General features: G+C 37.0%; 1 protein-coding gene across 8 annotated transcripts in view; it reads right to left on the bottom strand.

Moving 5' to 3' along the window:
- HDAC9 (histone deacetylase 9) overlaps positions 1 to 16,734 on the bottom strand; it is a 700,487-nt gene extending 683,753 nt beyond the window's left edge. For 2 of the 8 annotated variants that reach the window (XM_023732291.1, XM_023732302.1), the window contains exon 1: positions 16,713 to 16,734. The gene's annotated coding sequence lies outside the window, so the exon portion shown is untranslated. The remainder of the gene's footprint in view (positions 1 to 16,712) is intronic. The other 6 variants (XM_023732290.1, XM_023732300.1, XM_023732301.1 and 3 more) reach the window with 4 other exon arrangements.
- Between the last annotated feature and the right edge of the window lie 2,266 nt (positions 16,735 to 19,000).

Raw genomic sequence — 19,000 nt, 5'->3', positions numbered from 1 at the left:
TTGTTGTACCAGTACCAGTCTATTTTGACTACCATGGCGGTATAACAGTTTCTAAAATCAGGTAGTGTGAGGCCTCCCACTTTGTTCTTCTTCTTTAGTAATGCTTTACTTATCTGGGGCCTCTTCCCTTTCCATATGAATTTGGTAATTTGTTTCTCCATCTCATTAAAAAATGTCGCTGGAATTTGGATTGGGATTGCAATGTATCTGTAGATCACTTTGCGTAGAATTGACATTTTCACAATGTTGAGTCTTCTATCCATGAGCGAGGTATGTTTTTCCACTTATGCAGGTCTCTTCTGGTTTCTTGCAGTAGTATCGTGTAGTTTTCATTGTATAGATCTTTTACATCTCTGGTTAGATTTATTCCTAAGTATTTTATCTTCTTGGGGGCTATTGTAAATGGCATTGATTTGGTGGTTTCCTCTTCAAAGTTCTCTTTGTTGGTGTAGAGGAATCAAATTGATTTTTGTATGTTTATCTTGTATCCTGATACTTTGCTGAAATCTTCTACTAGTTCCAGTAGTTTTCTTGTGGATTATTTGGGGTTTTCTGCGTATAAGATCATATCATCTGCAAATAGAGATACTTTTACTTCTTCCTTACCCATTTGGATGCCCTTTCTTTCTTTTTCTAGCCTAACTGCTCTGGCTAGGACCTCCAGCACAATGTTGAATAAGAGTGGTGATAAAGGGCATCCTTGTCTGGTTCCTGTTCTCAAGGGGAATGCTTTCAAACTCTCTCCATTTAGGATGATGTTGGCTGTTGGCTTTGTATAAATGTCCTTTATTATGCTGAGGAACTTCCTTTCTATTCCTATTTTGCTGAGAGTTTTTATCATGAATGGGTGTTGGACTTTGTCAAATGCCTTTTCTGCATCAATTGATAAGATCGTGTGGCTTTTGTCTTTTGATTTATTTATGTGATGGATTACATTGATTATTTTTCTAATGTTGAACCATCCCTGCATATCTGGTATGAATCCCACTTGGTCATAGTGAATTATTTTTTTAATACGTTGTCGAATTCTATTGGCTAGAATTTTGTTGAGGATTTTTGGATCTATGTTCATGAGGGATACTGGTCTGTAATTTTCTTTTTTTGTGATGTCTTTACCTGGTTTTGGTATCAGGGTTATGCTGGCTTCCTAGAATGAGTTTGAGAGTATTCCATCCTTTTCTATGCTCTGAAATACCTTTAGCAGTAGTGGTTTTAACTCTTCTCTGAAAGTTTGGTAGAATTCTCCAGTGAAGTTGTCAGGGCCAGGGCTTTTCTCTGTTGGGAGTTTTTTAATTACCTTTTTAATATCTTCTTTTGTTTGAGGTTGATTTAATTGTTCTACCTCTGCTTGTGTTAGTTTAGGTAGATAGTATGTTTTTAGAAACTTGTACATTTCCTCTAGGTTTTCAAATTTGTTAGAGTACAATTTTTCATAGTATTCTGTTATGATTGTTTTAATTTCAGTTGGGTCTGTTGTGACATCGCCCATCTCATTTCTTATTCAGATTATTTGCTTCCTCTCATGTTTTTCTTTTGTTAGTTTGGCCAATGGTTTATCAATTCTGTTGATCTTTTCCAAGGACCAGCTTTTGGTCTTGTTAACTCTTTCAATGTTTTTCTATTCCCTATTTCATTAATTCTGCTCACTTTTTATTATTTGCTTTCTTCTGGTGCCCAAGGACTTCTTTTGCTGCTCTCTTTCTACTGGTTTGAGTTGTAGGGTTAATATTTTAATTTTGGCCCTTTTTTCTTTTTGGATGTGTGCATTTATTGCTATAAACTGACCTTGAGCACTGCTTTTGCTGTGTCCCAAAGGTTCTGGTAGTATGTGTTTTCATTCTCATTTGATTCTGTGAAGTTCTTTATTTTGTCCTTAATTTCTTCTATAACCCCGTAGTTTTTGAGCTTGGTGCTGTTCGGTTTCCACATATTTAATTTTTTTTTCCTTGCTTTTTATATTATTCATTTGTACTTTTATGGCTTTATGGTCAGAAAAGATGCTTTGTAATATTTCGATGTTTTGGATTCTGTTAAGGCTTGCTTTGTGGCCTAATATGTGGTCTATTCTGGAGAATGTTCCACGTTCTTTGGAGAAGAAAGAATACTTGGCTGTTGTTGGGTGGAGTGTTCTGTGTATATCTATGAGATCAAGTTGGTTGACTGTGGCATTTAGATCTTCCATGTCTTTACTGAGCTTCTTTCTGGATGTTCTGTCCTTCACCGAAAGTGGCGTGTTGAAGTCTCCTACTACTATTGTGGAGCTATCTATTTCTCTTTTCAATGCTGTTAGAGTTTGTTTCATGTATTTTGGAGCCCTGTTGTTGGGTGCATAAATATTTATTATGGTTATGTCCTCCTGGTGAATTCACCCTTTAATCATTATATAGTGTCCTTCCTTATCCTTTGTGGTGGATTTTTCTTTAAAGTCTATTTTGTCAGAGATTAATATTGCCACTCCTGCTCTTTTTTGATTGTTGTGTGCTTGATATATTTTTTCCATCTTTTTAGTTTTATAAAACTAACAAATGTTTTTAAACAAAACTTTAGTAAATATATACTATTGACTGAGAATTTTTACAATTTGCTTCTTAAGAAAAATTATATTTTAATTAATAACTCTGAAGATGTACATATTTTAAACCTTGAGGTGACACTTGATGTTATTGATGTGGTTAAATTGTTTCATTTTATACTAGATTCTAAAGTTTTTAAAACTGACATCCTTTTAAATATGGATAAGGGAAAGTATCTGTTTCATTACACTATTGTTTTAATTCTTTTTCAAGTTTTCATTAGATGAAGTAGCTTCATTGATTAGATGGTCATTTCTTCTTATTTGTATGTAATTTTTATCTCACAATTGACCTATGAGAACACTCAAGTGTGCCCCTATATGTGTCCATGTACTTTTTATTTTGAATAACATTCACTTTGTTTTCTGCCATGTCATAAATAGTTCAGGCTTTGGAGTAATTGAGACATGGGTATGAGTTTCTTAGTGATATGATGCTCAGCAAGTTACTTCACTCATGTGAACTTTAGGGTCTTCATCTAAAAGGAGGACAATAATGTCTCCATCATTGGGTTCCTATGTCACTAAACGAGGAAAATAATGATTATAAGGCACATAGCACAAAGCCAGCCAGTGAGTACTCACTCAGTAACTGGAAGCAATCCCTAACACTATATATCACAGTACTATGGAAACCTTCCTCTTTTGAAACCCATACCTCTGCCTCCTCCTCTGACTTCTATTCTCCATTTATATTTCAGACTTTTATGTTTTTAAGTATCTCAGTGAGCTAAAATTTGTTTGTTTCTTTTTCCGACTAAGGATATAAAAAGTACATAAGAAAGACATATCCCTATTATCCATTTTTTAATAAAATTTCTTTCCCCAGACAGGCACCTAGTGAAAGGCCCTATAGATAATAAATTGTGCGGACTGACTTGCATCTTTCCTTTAGGAGAGATACACGTGAACCCTCCATGGATACGCCAATACTCAGAGCTGGGAAGTCCTGGCTTATTAGCTTATTAGCACCTCCTGATCATTGATAGACAAGCCTATTCCACAAACTGTTTCTTGCTGAGCAGATTAGCACCTTTTCACTTGGCAAGAAATGGATTTCCAAAACTGAGCTTCAATTCCCAAATACTTCTTTGACTGGATTATAATTCTCTAAAGCTGCGTTGTTTTTTTTAAACATCTTTCCTACAAGTTGGAGTTTACTTCCCACTCTCCTCACCAAAACAGTAAAATTTTTATAAAGCTTATATCTACCACATTTTTCTAAAATTATTTGCTTCATCAGAATTTCATCTGAGGCACTTTTAAAAAAATATTTTGATAGAAACCTTGATAAACATCCTTATTTCCATCCTCTTGCATTTCATAAGGTCAAAAGAATCTATAGTTCTTTTTTTCCTAAAGCAAAAGATTCTTAAATGAAAAAAAAAAAAAAAAGATGGGAGGAATAAATATTTCAAAGAACTATATTTCTATCAAATTTTTTATACTTTACTGTCACATTTTTAAAATGAGATTTTAATAGTTGAACTAATTTAAAGAAAGCCAGAAAATTATATCTTGAGTCCTAACAAAAAATACATTATTTTAATAACAAGTGTATGTATGTGTATGTGTGTGTCAATGTGTGTGTGTGTGTGTGTGTGTATGTGTGTGTAAGAGAGAGAAAGAGATTGTCATGCTTAGAAAGCAGTCTTCAACAAAACAAAGTACTGTAGTTTTTAGCACACAGAGCTTTGGAGACAAAGTTCTCACAACTGACGTAGAAACTAAAAGTCACAACAGGATTGTCCAGCCAGCACAACTTTCCTTTCTCATTGTTAGCACTGACCACTGCTTTCCTGGGTGTCTGGTTCTCAGCTTCTCCATAAAGTGCTTGTCTTGTCCTACAATATCTCCACCCCCTGCCCCATCCCACCATTCTTGCCTCCCAAACCCTGACCACAAGTAAACCAAGTTAGAAAGTAATCATTTTTTTTCAAAGAATGGATTTGAAGAGTCTGTTCTTCTTTGTCAGAAACAAGAATAAACTAAATGCAATTCCTTCAAACTAAAATGTAAAATATTCACAAATAAAGTGAAGAAACTGAATCATAAGCAGGTATTCCAAAAGAGCTATTTTTAGGTTATGATTTAACACTAAGAGAAAAAAACAAACAGAAATTGCCCTGGTAAAGGAAAAAGCTTAATTACAAATTAAGCATAAAAAAACACTTTCTATGTTCATTTTTCTAATTTTCTCTTAATTAAAACTAATTCACTTCAGTATTTCTCTATGTTAAAACAAGCTATAATCCTAATCACAAAGATTTACTTCTAAGATTTGAGGGGGAATGCCAATTTAGCCAATATTTGAGTGCTTTTTTTCCCCTAAAACCACATGTAAAACATAAAAATATTCAGCTTCTAAAGAAATATAGTCCTATCGCTTTTTACAAAATTTACTTTAACTGGGCATAGCATATGTCTTAAAATTTCCTGATGAAAAAGTAGACAAAAAAAAAAGAAAGAAATATGCTAACATTTAAATATAACACAAGAGTAATCAAGCAAACAATGTCTTCTGAGGGGAAAATAAAAACCTCAGATTTACAGCATTTTATGTGGTAGAAGCAACTTTTGAAACGAGCAGGTTCTGAGGGTTGGGAGGTGAATTCAGAGAGTGTCACTACACTTCTATTTAGTTTCAAAGCGGTACCACTGTGGTAATTATTTTCCTCTATGCTTCTGTCTATAAGCATTACACTTTTCACTTTTCTATGAAAAAAGACCCATAGTTAATGAGATCCATAAAGATTCCTTAATCAGCTTATATTGTGAAAGAGTATTAAAGTCTCCGCTTTCACAACAGGCACATGAAATACACACTTTTATGATATATTACTAGCACAGGAACTTACATCTCTCTCCCCTTGAACCACCTGCAAATTTTAATAGTCATGTATCGCCAGGGTACCAGAAACTCATAAAAGTTTAACCTGCCAATTAACAAGTAGGTAAAGTTCCAGCCCTGAACCATAATTTGTTTGCTTCCAAGGCATAGTCAGGAAAACCTAGACATAATTCCCTTGAATTTTTTTTCCAAGGCAACTATATCCCAGGCATGATTCCTTGCAGAGGTCACCAAGAAATAAATGGATACAAACGCATATCAAGAGATCATTACTTTATGGAGGGCATAAAGTTAGTGAAAAATGTGGAAATCCAAAAATGGATCTGATTATCTCCAAAAAGTTGCTACCTGACGGATTATAGTTGGAGTAGGTCACTCTTGTTTCAAGTTCAATCTCTACCTTCTCTAATGTTGTTATATTATACCAAACCAAAAAAAAAACCTGTTGCTGTCAAGTCAATTTCAACTTATACAGATGTGGGCAATGTGCTTTATTTTCCTTACCAAAGAGGTTGCATTTGAAATTATTACATATTTATTAGAACTGTTGGCTTATATGAAAATATCCAAACCATAATCCCAAATGTGTGACTCAAAAATACAGAAATCTAAAAAAGTTATTGAAAATACAAAATAAAAAACCCTGGATTCTCTTCTGTAACAATGGTGAGCACTACTAATGACATTCCGATAGGATGACTTCAGGCTACGTAAGTTTCATAAATGGCCCATTAGTGTCAAGGCCCTTGGTTTCAGTCCCAGCCCAGAGATTCATACTAGGAATACTACCATATTAAGAAATTGGTTATTTTTCCGAACTTACAATACCAGGCAGAGCTATTTTCTTTTTCTAGTGTTTTATTTATGTGAACTAAGCCTCCTAGGACAGAAATTAAAAGATTTATGCCAGAAAGCTCATGAAAGTAGTATATGATGTCTGACTTTCCTGTGGTTGAAAGAATATTTGTACATCTAAAGGTCAACAGATCTTAGGAACTTAAGTTAGGAAGTAGTTCATTTGTTCATTTATTCATTCATATTCATCCTTATTTTATTAAGTGCCTTCCACAACTTGGGAACTAGGTGCGCCAGCCACAGTGACAAAAAAGACAACAATCCCTGCCCTCCTGTATCTGATAATCTACTGAGGACAAATCATTAGACTGGTTCTTTAATACTGCTGACTTTAACAGAATCCGTTCTTTTTAGTACCAAATTCACAAACCAGTAATAATGATAATAGTAGCTAGTATGTATGTATGTAGTCAGTTTGCACCATAAGAGGACGGCCAGACAGCCCAGCCGGCAGTAGCTCAAGGCTGAGGCCAGCACTGAGTCCCAGGCCAGCCAGGCTGAGAGGCATGAGAAGGCCCGGAGGTGAACCCAAAGAGAAGCCCCCGCACGCCAAGGAGACTCTACAGAATCCTTAGTAATGTTTTTTTGTACTAATGTTACTTGTAAATCATAATTCCCATATATCACTCCTTCTTTTCCTATAATTACCACTTTATCTCAAAAAAGTTATTAATATAGATTCACAAATACTAATTACCACAATATTGTAGCTAAAACACTGGAAAATTGGACAAAATCAGTAACTATAAAAACACCAGCAACAATAAAAACAACAGCGCTTGCTTGTAGCATGTACAGATGAAACCATATAATTTGAAGCGTCATTGGAACTGGGTAATAATTACAGCTCTGATTGGAGCACGTTAGAAGGTTCAAAAAGTAAATCAGCATAGAGTTTTAGCCTTGTTAAGTACACTGATACACGTAAGCTAGGCTTACAATAACGTCTTTGTTGTTATATATAACTAACTACACAGATATTTTATAGACAGTCTTTTTGGTGTCACCCCTTTTGACAGTGTCACCCGGTGAGGTCTACACCCCCTGGATCGTCTTAGTGACACCACTGCTCAACTCCAACATCTGCCTGTGGATGGTCCTGCCCACATTATCATTACCTTTTTCATGGGCATGATCCACCACTATGTGTCCACCCTGTTGCACAGCGACAAGAAGCTCACCCAGGAACAAGTGCCTAACAGTGGTTAAAGTGCTTGGCTGCTAACAAAAAGGTCTGTGGTTCAGACCCACCAGCGCACTCCATAGGAGAAAGATGTGGCAGTCTGTTTCCATAAAGATTACAGCCTTGGAAACTCTGTGGGGCAGTTCTACTCTGTTCTATGGGGTCACTATGAGTTGGAATCAAACTCGAAGGCAACGGGTTTGATTTTTTTTTTTTTTAGTATATATTGAGTACTAACTTTGTGCCAAGTATAAAAGCATTAGCATTATATACACATCATCTCATTTAATCCTCCCAACAATTCCATAATGCAAGTACTATGTAAGTATGAAGTTAAATAACTTGCCTACCAACACACAACTGGGTACAGCCAGAACTCAAACCCACTTCTGTTAGAATCCAAAGCATTTGTTCTTATCACTTCACTATTTCTATCTGAGAAATATTTAAGGATTCAATCTTAGTGAATCTTAACCTACCTACACAAAGCAATTCTCTGCAGAACTTGTATATTTAGAGAAAAGGAAACACAATGAGATTTCCTTTAACAACTGAGCACAGCAGCATCCTTTTTCTTAATGGTCTCCAGATCACAGTCCTAATAGGCATCTGAAAAACAGTTTTACAAGCTTAACTATTTTATTCTTTGGAACTGATGTATCGCTGGTGCGTTAACACTTAACACATAAACCCTTTGTAAGATTTAGAGAAATTGAACACACATAATTTACTAAGTGTCTAGACACGTAGTGCTAAGGATTGCGGGAACTGTGAAGATAGGACTGTTTTCTCCCAGAGATCTTAGTTTGTAAACTGACCAATCACAGAAGGTTGGGCACCATCTTTGAATCTCCTGTTCCTGTTTGCTGATCACACATTTTTGGACTGTTTCTTTGCCTAAATATATTTCCCTTACTTTTAGATTTGTTCCAGTAGTGTGAGAACTCAGAATAGGATCCACAGAGAAGCAAAATATTAATGTACAATGTTATTTATCCCCAGAGAACAAGGATGCCTACTGCAGGGCATGTGCAATGAACATTTTCCTTTGGCAGAAAAGAAATGATTCTTGGTTCACAAAAAATGATGATTAAATAGAACTCATAGGTTTTCCTAGAAATAGAGCAAAGAACTTAATAAATAGGTCAATAAAACCTGAAGACTTGGCAAAGTTGAGTTTTCTCTGACAGATGTGAGAGGGAAGTAAGATCTAGAATAGAAGAAAAAAGAATCAGACCTTGGTCTTTGGGAGGCTTACAAAGAAATACATTCAGAGAGATCAGGAGATTTCAGTAAGAGAGACTACCTAAGCCGGGTCCTATATTTACTTGATGTACCTTTAATTGCTTACAGATATAGTTTCTATAGTTATATTACTATTTTCAAGGTATGTAACCAAGCTATTTCTTTTGTTTCATCTAAGAAGATTTATCTGATTGTTTCTGGGAAACTATCCCAGGAGAATAATTTTAAGCAATATATATTTATGTATATGGAGACTGTCATTCATTGCTGTGTTATTTTTAATAGTGAGAAGCAAGCAAGAGAGGAAAAGAAGAGAGAGAAATATAAAAAGAAAGAACCCAAAATTCTAACCACAAGAGAAATGTTACATACATTAAGCTACTAGATCAAAAAGTTAGGCATCCAAAAAAGTACACACGAAGGTGTTTTAGCAAAAAGAGAAAATACTTGTCCTATAAACATGGCTGAATGAAAGAGTAGGACAATATTTTGTTTTCACTATACTCACAATTATGGGGAAGTCATACAATTGTAAAGTCACAGTATAAACCAGAATGATACTCTTGGTCATGATAGGGTGGCTGGGTTATCAGTATTTTTAAAGAATGTTTTCCCTATTCTAAACACTTAAGGTAATATAATTGTATTTTTAAAAAAAATTTAAAAAAACAGTTGCCATGGAGTCGATTCTGACTTGTGGTGACCCCACATGGGTCAAAGTAGAACTGTGCCCCATACAGTTTTCAATGACTGATTTTTCAGAAAGCGATCACCATGCCTTTCTTCTGAGGCACCTCAGGATGGACTTGAACCTTCAGCCTTTCCATTAACAGCCAAGCGTGTTAACTTTTGCACCACCCAGAGACATTATAACTGCATTGTTTTATATTTAAAACTTGTATTTATAGCACCAATGATGGTCTGAAAGTAGCTGCTTCCATGACAACTCTGAAAGACAGGACTAATGCAGCCCAGGGGTGAGGGGAAACAAATTATCCAAGAGCAGGTCTAAGCAACGAAAGGAACCTCCAGCCAACCACGTACGACCCACCTAGAAACCAAGGGGAGAGGGGCTATCCACACATAATGGAGCCGAATCTACCTCACTCTTGGCCCAATGGTTCTAGTTTTATGGTTTTTAGTGCTAGATTAGATTATTGTCACAGTTTTGAGTATTTTAAAGGAAAATTCAAGTGTAAGTATTCTATCACTGTCAATTCTTCCTTATTTCTCCAGCATATTTTTTATTACTTGAAAAATTGTCCTGCATTTTGAAATTTATTTTCATGCCTCAGCCTCCATCACTTTTCTGAGTGGGATGCACACATTCAGTGGCTATGGTGTTTCAGATCTAATGATGAAGGGGAGCTCCATGTGGGCAGAAAAGGAACCAAAATGGCTGTTCCTACTACTTACGTGGAGCCTTGGTAGTACAATGGTTAAGAGCTCAGCTGCTAACCAAAAGGTCAGCAGTTCGAACCCACCAGCCACTTCTTGGAAATGCTATGGGGCAGTTCTATTCTGTCCTCTAGGGTCACTATAAGTCAGAATCGACTTGATGGCAACAGGTACTACCTACAGTGCTTCTACACTGACTGGGCTAGAGTTCATTTGTTTATTCACTTATGTCGATTTACTCATTTATTCATTTGGCCATTCAATTCTAACATCAGCCATAACCACTGTGTCTGTGCTAGGCCGATATTTAAAAAAGTATATACAATCTAGAAGAAAATAATGAGTATAATAAGGTGTTTGAATTTTATGACAGAAAGAAATACGGAGGTACATGGGAATAAATAGCTAAAAAATAATTAAGTCCAACCCTCCATCCCCAATAATTATTGATCAAACCATGAGACCTAAAACCCTAAAAACCCACTGCCATTGAGTCTATTCAGACTTATAGTGACCCTACAGGACAGAGTAGAACTGTCTCATAGAGTTTCCGAGGAGTGCCTGGTGGATTCAAACTGCCAACATTTGGTTAACAGCCATAGCATTTAACCACTACGCCACCAAGGTAGTAATGAAGATTTTACCGTAAGAGTTATTGAATTTCATTATTGTATCTTAGATATGTTTTCTATATAAAATAAAATGCAGAATTAGCAATATCTTACTATGTAAGTACATACCTCACTGTATTTACACACTTAACTGGGAAACTTTAGTCTGTATGTATACATAGCCAATATAATTCCCTGCTCCGAATTTGTAAATAAAGATTTTTTTTGTATCTAGTTCTCAAAACATGCAATCAGATGTACAATAAGAAATAAAATGTAAGCATATTTTCCTAAGCCACTAATTTACTATTGAGCAAGGGACTTGAAGGACTAAGTCGACTCTGACTCACAACTATGCAATTCCCTGATTGCATTTGCTTAAGCCACAAGCCAGCATTTTATATAATCACTCTGTTTAGAACATCAGATTTCCCGTAGATTTTTTTAGACTAGCTATGCCACCCCAAATTTTCTCTCTGAAGGTTACTATACTGTATATGGAATTTTATTGAGTTTATTCTTGAAAAAGATGCCTAGCCAATGAAGAAAGACATGAAAGCAATCTTTCACACAACTGTTTTAGGTGTTGTTACACACATAAAATTCATTGTCACCATCAACAACACCCAATATTTAACCAGTCCTCCACTTTCAGATTCATCATCTCTATTGCCACCAGAGTGAGCTCTCTAAGCCAACAATCTCATCATGCCTCTCACATGTCTGAAATCTTCCAATGATTCCTCAACACTTTCAGGATAAAATTCAAGCTTCTTCAAGCTCCTTGGATTGGTCAACAAAAACCTCCATGAACTAACCCTTGCGTTCTACTCCAGCTCACTCCCCATCTCATCCAATCATCTTATGCTCCACTGATAGTGAAGAGCTCATAGTTCCTTTTACTCAACAAGCTCCTCATACCTTGGTGCCTTTGCTCATGCTCTTTCCTCAGCCCAGAACTCCCTACTCTCCTGAATGCTAGTCCTACTCAACCTTTCAGATTTAGTTCAGGAGTATTTTCATTCAGGACGCATTCTCTGACCTCTCCATCCTGGGTTAGGTGACTTACTCTGTTTCTCAAAAGAATATGTGATGCCTGTCTGGTTACATCTGCTACATCATATTGAAATGTTCTGCTTACCTGTCATACTTCTGGCTAGATTGTAAGATCCTTGAGAACTGAAGAACAGAGAAGAATGTCTTATTTTTCTTTGTAGCCTCCCTATTGCAAGTTGGCCATGGCATCTACCACAAGATCGATGTTTAATAAATATTAGTCATTTCCCTGCTCAAAAAAATTAAATAAAATTTACAAAACAGACTGGAAGGATGAGGAATGAAGGAAGTACATAAACAGCCATAAATCAAGAAATTCATATGAAATTTGCTGCAAAGGAGTGTATGAACAAAGACTAATGAGAGTTTGAAAGAGGAAACAACAGATTCAGAAAATCAAGGAAGTCTTTCTAAACCAGAGATATATCTGAATTAGGTCTCTCAGAATGGGTAAAATTTCACAGAAATAAATGGAAAGAGGACCAGAGGAATGGCCTGCATAAATAAACCCCAGAGGTAGGTAACAACAGATTGTGAACAATAAGCAGTAACTCTGAAGTACATGTAACAGGATAAAATGGAATAAAATGAAAAGGAGGATAGGGCTAGAATATGAGGTTCTTTAAAGACCTATCCATTTAAGGGGTTTAGTCCATAAGACGGAAGTAAGGCAAAAACCACGGCACATTTTTTGAGCCTAGCTGAGAGGAAAAAGCATGGCTTGTTGCCTATCTAATACCATTGAGGCAATAGGGCTAGTGCCATCACCAACATCGCACCACCAGCCAAGCATATCCCAGCTTCTATCACTTTAAATATAGCTAAGTGGCTAAATGGCCTACGAAGTACAAAGATCTCTGGTTAGGGAAGGTCTAGAAGAGCTGAATCTTTTGCAGGAGACTACAACCACTCCAACCTGAGCACTGCTACTCCTACATCTTCTTCTCAACCGTATCGCAAAGTGAGGTAAACAGCCTTAGAATGTTGCAAAGCAGCTATGCAAAGGTGAAAAGAAATGTCAAGTAGATGTATAAAGATTAGGGAAACAAACAAAACCAAACCCACAGCTATTGAGTCATAGTGACCCTATAGGACAGAGTAGAACTGTTTCATAGGGATTCTAGGGCTGTAAATCTTTACAAAAGCCCACTGCCACATCTTTCCCCCATGCCGAGCACTGTAACCACTGTGCCACCAGAGCTCCCCAAAGATTAGAGAAGAGTTGTCCTTTCCTTGAGTATAAATCCCTTTCATGGAGCCTAGAGGAGCTCCTGGTTCGTTTTATCTCCTATTAGCCCGTAATTTCACAACTGTGTCACACTTCACAGGTACAGTAGTGATAAAAACACCAACTTCCAGTAGTTTTCAAACTTTTGACATGCTACAACCAAAACAACTAAAAGTAACAAAAGCTGGGCAAAATGTGGCAAGACTGATTTTCTCCAGAAGGGACACAACAGTCTAAAAATGATTAAGTGAAAGACTATCTCAAGAAGAAGAGTTTCCCATCCTTTTCACACCACAACTATGGTTTCTGAACCTAGTTTATACAAATTTCACTGCTGTGTTTATCACCTGATAGCTCAACCCAAACACTCACAAAAAACAAACAAACCTGTTACCATTGAGTTGAGTCAATTCCAACTCATAATGACCCTATAGGACAGTGTAGAACTGCCCCATAGGGTTTCCAGGTCTGTAATCTTTATGGAAGCAGATCCCCAAGTCTTTTCCCCTGCAGAAAGGCTGATGGGTTCCAACTATCAACTTTTCAGATAGCAGCCAAAAGCTTAACCACTGCGCCACCAGGGAGCCTTCAAACACTCAGCTCCACCCCATTAGGGAAAGAAAACCTGAGAGGGAAGTTAATTTTCCAAAACAAAGACCTGATTGATGTGACACAATCTTCCGATTTCTGAAGGAAATGATCAATGAAGGTTACTCTTCCTTTTCCAGGCCTCAGGATTAATTCTTTAATCATACTTCCACCTCCTTGTTCCTCTGCCTCACCCATCCAGCAGAGCCCCAGTTCAATCCCTCCTCTACTTGGCTCACATAATTCCATGTATAAATCTAATCTGGACTCTTATTCTTCACTGTCACTGGTCAGCATCCTCTCCCATTCCTAAAACTTAATTCTTATCCACTTAAGTCTTATCCACTTTCTTCAAGTTCCCAAACAAATTTTTTTCCCACCCTGTCTTGAATGACAAGTCCAACTTCCCAGAGAAATTAAGAGGTCATCTGATGGGGGGGAACACTGTCGATACTCGGCTCCCATGCCGCACACCTGCCTGACTCCACACCCATCCTGAATACTTGTCTCCCATTTCAGTAGTACAATGTGCTCTCCTCCCTGTCAATAGCTACCCCAACCAATCCCACAGCTGCTGCACAGCATTATATTGGCAATTTTATATATTTCCATCCTGATGGTCCAAAAATATCTCTCACATTTACACACCACATGCCATTACTTTTTTTTGTTAAAAATGAATTTAAAAAAGCGGAAATAAGTCCTTTGTCTACATCCTCCAAGGGCCTCATAATTGTTTTTCTCTTTCACGTTTGTCTAAGACATGGCTCCAAAGTAGCATCTTATTTCTCCCATTTGATGTTGTCATTTCTGAGGCGCCATGCTAACCATTGAAATAAAAAATAATCAAAGAAAGACTCACCCATCACCTCTCCACATTCCTGTGGCTTCTGATTCTTCCTCTGGACTCTGAGGGGGACAGGCCAGTGCAAGGAGGCCTGAGCCGCCTTTAAACAGGGTTGATAAAGAGAAGGTCCATGACCCAACAAGCATACTTTGCTGCTGTACATCCTTTCTATTCCCAGGCCTGAAGAACCAGAGAAAGAAACTCGACTTCTAGTTTACTGGGAGCGAAGCTGCCAGCCACACAGGTGCCTAGGTGCTTGCTCCCAGCTTCTTTCCTGGAAGGTGGCCTGTGAATATCCTGGAGAGACAGGAGGGATGCGATGTTCCTCCCTATCATGCTCTGCAAGACACACAGCAAACGCTCTGCTGAACCTCAAGGGAAGAAGCCAGGTTTTTCTTGATTAGAGTGTCCTAATGCTCCTCTGAGGAAATGTGATGCTTGGGGAAAACAAGCCTTGCAGAGGAGAGCATTTATTTGAATGACAACCACTCTCCGCGTTGCTATGATATGCATCGACTCACTCAGGCTTATTAACTGTGAGGTTCCCTTGTCAACAAAACAACAAATGAAAGTTGAGTTTTATTGGATTTTAAACAATGAATACCATTTGTGTCAGATTTTAAAATCTACATTTAGCTGAAAATTTCCACATGCTTTAGTTTTTCCTTCTGTACCTTTCATAGACAGCGGAATTTTGTGTCCTAGTAGAAATCTGGTAGAAAACAAGTGTCATTTTTTTTTGCCTTTTTGTGACACTGGATATAACTCTCATTCTTGTAAATTTGGTACAGAATGGTGGGTTTTTCAGCTTCCCCATATTGTTTTACTCAGCACCACCTGATAAAAAGCTTACAGAAATTAGCTTTGCCACACACCACTGACCTAAGGAGTCATTTTTCAGCTTCGTGAACAAGTCCAAAGGAGAGGAAATTATTTTTTATTAACCAGGTACTAAAAACTAAAGCCTTTTATAAGGGGTTGCTTGCTTCTTTCCACTGAGACCAGTGGGCAAAGGAAAAGAAATCTAACTGCAATAACTTTGCCCATAGGCAGTTTTATTAAAATCTATAAGGTGAAATTTTTTAATACAATCAAATCATCATAAAATATGTTAGGTATTTATGGTAACTACAACTATAATTATACACCTTCCTTCTGCGACACCATCCTTGGGAGAAAAGGATTTTGTATGTTTCAAAAATGTGCCATTGTAAGGTGTATTTGGGCTGCTCTAGTCAAGGTCAAGTTGCATTTTCCATTATAAACCCGTTTCCAGGGGTTTATTACTTTGTCATAAAAACCTGCTAGGGGCTGAAATATGGCATATAGAGTCTTAGCTCCACAGCAAATTCTTTTATTTTTAAATGTACCAGAATTGACTAAACTCAGTTTAACCACATTTAAATAATAAAATTATGACTGAAATATATCTTAAAGAATCCACTGGGCTGACACAGCTCAATCACAGAGCCGAGCAAAGGATCACACCCATAATCCTATGTCTTTTCACTTGTTGAATCTAAGGATATAGAAAGTACACCACAATATTTCTAGGCAACGAAAATGACAGAAAGAATAAATCAAAATAAACAAACAACTCTCGAGCATTTCTTTACTTTCTGATGTTTAAAGTAAAAGATTTCTAACAGCAAAAGTTCCCCCCACCCCAATGGCATTCACATTGAAAATGCCTTCTTTTCTAGATGGAAAATAGAAGTTATTGGTTAAAATATGAAAACAATACTGAAACAATTAAAAAAAAAAAAAAGGATAGGGTTCATTATTATGATATTAATCTGTGGTAGGGTCCCTGGGTTTTGCAAACCGTTATGCACTTGATTGCTATCCCTAAGGTAGGAAGTTCGATTCCACCCAGAGGCACCTCAAAAGACAGGCCTGGCAATCTGGTTCTGAAAGGCCACAGCCTTGAAAACCCTATGGAGCAGTTCTACTCTGCACACATGGGGTCACCATGAACTGGAATCGACTCGACAGCAACTAGCAACAACAAAAATCTGTGATATGTTTTTTGAGTTATGTTTTGAATAAACTTTTGCTTATTTTAAAATACCGTTAAGTTGAAAAGAGCAGTACTCTGAAGCAGTTGTAGAAAACAGTCATAAATTGAAACTAAAAGGGACAACTTCTAAGATTAGGGTTTAGAAATAAATTATGCCACCCTGTAATACAAATTTGCTTTGGAATAAACTAGGAATTTAAGTTTCTTTATCATAACCCTGGTAAATCACTTAACATCTATGGATTTCAGATTCCTCACCTGTAAAACTGATGGGGTTGGATTTGGAATTACCAGGATCCTTTCCAGTTCCACATCCTAGGATGAAATACACAAGATAATATCTATGACAGCCTTTTGGTTTAAGGGCCTGTTACTTTGTGCAGCTGTTAAAATTACACCACAGGAAGCCCTCTAGTTTTATTTAGTACTACAAATTGATTCAGTAATAATTGGGCACGTAGAATTTTTTGTCTTTTGAACTCTACTGTAAACATGGCTACAGCTGACTTCTCATTATCAGGTAATGGAGAAGGGATATCATAAAGAATAAGCTATGGTGTTTTCCATTGCCTCATATGCATATGAAAGCTGGACGATGAACAAGAAAGACCGAAGAAGAGTTGATGTCTTTGGATTGTGGTGCTAGCGAAGAATATTAAATATACTATGGACTGCCAAAAGAACGAACAAATCTGTCTTGGAAGTACAACCAGAACGCTCTTAGAACCAAGGATGACAAGACTACATCTCACATACTTTGGACATGTCATCAGGAAGGATCAGTCCCTGGAGAAGGACATCATGCTCGGTAAAGTAGAGGGTCAGCGAAAAAGAGGAAGACCCTCAATGAGATGGATTGACACAGTGGCTGCAATAATGGGCTCAAGCGTAACAGTGATTGTGAGACCGGGCAGCATTCGTTCTGTTGTACACAGAGTCACTATGAGTTGGAACTGACTGAATGGCACTTAACAACATACTCCATACAACAAATTTTTAATTTTTCCATATATTACATGAATTTCAAAAAGCAGATTGCATCTCATAACTATGTCTGGCTTAGATTAATATTAAAATAATTTTGCATTCTCAATAACACCAACAAAGGGAGGAGGGGAAGCTAGAAGTTTTCTCAGAAGGAAGTGGTGTTTAAATTTACCAGTAACAATGAATAAAGTGAATGATCTACCTGCCAAAAATTCACCCAGGGAATAATCCCTATGTTGATCATTGCTGATGAAGAGCTTTATTGATTTCAGACTGCATTTCCAGATTCTGTGACATGTTTTTCTTTCTGTTATAAAAAAGCATTTGCTTGCCTCTCAGTGCATTCTGAGCTGAAAATAAACTGGTATTTTTACCAACAAACTTCTTAATTAACTTACCACTATGGATTGACACAGTGGCTGCCAACAATGGGCTCAAACATAGCAATGATTGTGAGAATGGCACAGGACTGGGCAGCATTTCATTCTGTTCTACATAGGGTAGCTGTGAGTCGGAACTAACTCAAAAGTGTTTAACAGCAACAAAAATGGTCACTGGGTGGCACAAACAGTTAAGTGCTTGGCTATTAAATGAAAGGTTGGCAATTTGAAGCCACCCAGAACTGCCTCAGAAGGAAGGTCTAGTGATCTCCTTATGAAAGATCACAGCCTTGAAAACCTTATGGAGCACAGTTCTACTCTGCAACACATGGGATCACCACGAGTTGGAATCGACTCTATGGCCACTGGCTGGTATGTGTCAACATAATTTTCTTCCTTTTTTTTTCCTTTGGAACAAAAATTATATGAACACTAACATACAATCACCACTCTCTTCTTCCCTTTGCCAAATATTCTCCTTCACACACCTACACCTATTTATACCTGTTGTTAGGTGCCGTTGAGTTGGTTATATCCCTTATATTTACATTCATATCCATTATCTCCCTTAATAACCTGCTTCCATCCATCCTAAATCTATTCTCTTTATCCCCTCTTGTTCTACCTCAAGAAAGGAAATAGAAATTAATTTTTCAATATAGGACTGACTTCTCTCACTTAGATGACTGACTGAATCTTGGTGGGGAGAGGGGAGGAATACATCATGAGTCAAAAGAGATAAAACAAAGGAATATATTTTAGAATAAGACGACAACCTTTGACCCAAGTAAAGTCTATCAAAAGCAAACAAAAATACAGGGAGAACAAGTTAACTTAAGTATTTTTTCCCAAGTAAAATTCCAAGTATTTAGCAGTCTTTAATGTATTGGCTGAACACAATTATCACCACTAATCAGCCACCTGGAATTTTTAAACCTGGTTCTCATAAAGAAGTGTAAAACTTAGAGGCATCATCTCTTAAGAATGCCAGGCAGAGGTAAAAATTAACACCTTAACCTGTATCCCTTAAAACAACTTACATGGGTAGAATCAGGTTCAAATAAAAAGCAAGGGCAGCCTCAAAGGACAAAAAACAGTTACAAAGGAGAGTGAGTGTGGAAAAGAGTGGAATCTCAACTGCTCTTTATTTCCAAACTTTTGGTATGTCATTAACCTAAT

This window comes from Trichechus manatus, unplaced genomic scaffold (genome assembly GCF_000243295.1).
Source record: "Trichechus manatus latirostris isolate Lorelei unplaced genomic scaffold, TriManLat1.0 scaffold00050, whole genome shotgun sequence".
NCBI lineage: Eukaryota > Metazoa > Chordata > Mammalia > Sirenia > Trichechidae > Trichechus > Trichechus manatus.
The sequence above is the reverse complement of the archived record's forward strand: the minus strand, read 5'-3'. Positions and strand labels throughout refer to the sequence as shown.